Here is a 2,182-nt window from a genome sequence, read left to right as displayed (position 1 = left end):
CTGGCGCAATGGAACACCAAAACCAGAGCAGTGCACAGAAACACCATTTACCTTCCTGCCGGAGCAGTACCTATTTATCTACTAGCATTTTTTGGCATGCTTTTGAACTGCTAGGTTGGCAGGAGCTGGGACCGAGCAACAGGAGCTCAGCCCATCGTGGGGATTCGAACTGCTGACCTTCTGATTGGCAAGCCCAAGAGGCTCAGTGATTGAGACCACAGCACCACCCACATCCCTAAAGACAACTGATTAAATGGACCTAACTCTTACAATTTCCAATTTCCCCCCATAGGTGTTTAGTTCCTATGAGTGTCCTCTCCACACAAACACACACTTCCTCATTCACACTATACATCATACACTATTTTACTGGTTTCAAATTGTATTCAAAGGAATCCTGGGCTTCTGCAATGAACAGACCCATAATGGTGTTCACGGTTCCTTGAAAGATGCTGTCAGTTTCACCCAGTGACATAAAGCTAGTTGCTGAAGAGCATGATTTTCAGCCTAAATTACGCAGACTCAACAGACTTGGCCAATGAATGACTCATATGAACTGAGTCCGCATCCAATAATCTTTTGCACTATACCAGCTTTCTCAAGTCAATGAGAAATGGGTTCCCTTGAAGACAGGATGTTTGAAACCACTGCAGTGTGGTGAGGCTGGACAAAATTAAAACCAACCAATTAAGCAGAATTTAATTGATCAACTAGCTTTTCTGTTATCTGATTTAAAATAAGCCTTAATGCAGGTGATCTTCTGTGGCAAACAATCATTAGACGTGCAGGGACCCTGATGCATAACAAATGTCATCATCATGGAACACTTTTTCACAGAGGACAGCCTAGATTAAAAGCTGATTAAAAATGTACATCTTAAAAGTGTGATTAAGGAATTAATAAATTATTCTCAGTTTAATTCGATAATGCTTTAACCCCCAGGTAAAAAAACTAATTTAAAGATGTATGGGTGAGAGACAGAAAAAAATGTGGAGTATCCCATACTATGTGTATGCCATGTTTCAATAATGCCATTTAAAAAGAAAAAGAATACTGAAAAAAATCTGTGTGTTTCTGGAATCCAATTGTTTCTTTATATCTGCATTTATTTCATGGCTTCGGGGTGGAAATGCTCCCTCAGGTATATGGGGCTGGAGCTGTTTAGGGCTTTAAAGGTCAGCACCATCACTTCGAATTGTGCTCAGAAACATACCGGGAGCTGATGCAGTTCTTTTAGGACCGGTGTTATATGGTACTGGCAGCCACTCCTAGTCACTAGTCTGGCAGTCACATTCTGGATTAGTTTCAGTGTCCAAGTCAGCTTCAACAGCTATCCTGACTTCCTGCTCCAAGTTGATGGACAGCTGTGTTGAGCTACTTACGGTAACTATCCGACCCTCTCAATTTCCACTTTCCACTTCTTGCTACACAGTTACAAAGTTTCCATTGTGATTTCCACATTGCCATGAAAATGTAAGTTTGCAGGCAGTGTATAGAAGAAGGAATCAATGCCAAATTGAATAACAAAAGGGATAGGGCAGTGGTTCCATTGTTCGCTTTTGAATTCCATTCTCTGAAACCCTCAGTTTTGCCTTTCATCTGAAGCTGAGGCTCAGTCTCTACTCTGCCCTAGTGAAGTACTGTGGCTAGCAACAATGCTGTTGGTCAGACGTTAACATCTATAAAAGTGCCTTGATCATCACATTATATCTGTAGGACAATAACAAGAGGTATTTTCTAATAAAGGGAATTAGATTGTTTGCTGAAATGCATGCAATTCATGCCCTCCAAAAAAACCTTTTTTACAAAAACAAAAACAAAAACCAACAAACATGTGAATCTATATTCATGTATAAATCTGTATCATGATATTTTTTAATAATGCTTTATGAAGCCATCTGGCACTAATTTGTTACAAAATATAATTGTTTGCACTGTTGACTTCTTGGGAGAGGGAGAGAGAAAATTCTGGTTAGCTATTAATAATGTCTGTAATCCTTCTGAATAATAGTTGTTTTATTTATTTTTTTAAAAAAACCCTCTTGATTTCACATTATTTCCTCCCCTCCCCTTCACAGTGTGTGGCTTTGTTCTCCATTTCACAAGGTAACGCTCCACTGGAAACTGTCACTCTTGCAAATTGTAATACACACACACACACACACACACACACACACAGAGT

The sequence above is a fragment of the Podarcis tiliguerta genome, assembly GCF_965153285.1.
Source record: "Podarcis tiliguerta genome assembly, chromosome: 7".
In the NCBI taxonomy this organism is placed as follows: Eukaryota; Metazoa; Chordata; class Lepidosauria; order Squamata; family Lacertidae; genus Podarcis; species Podarcis tiliguerta.
This window is presented reverse-complemented; position numbering follows the sequence as displayed.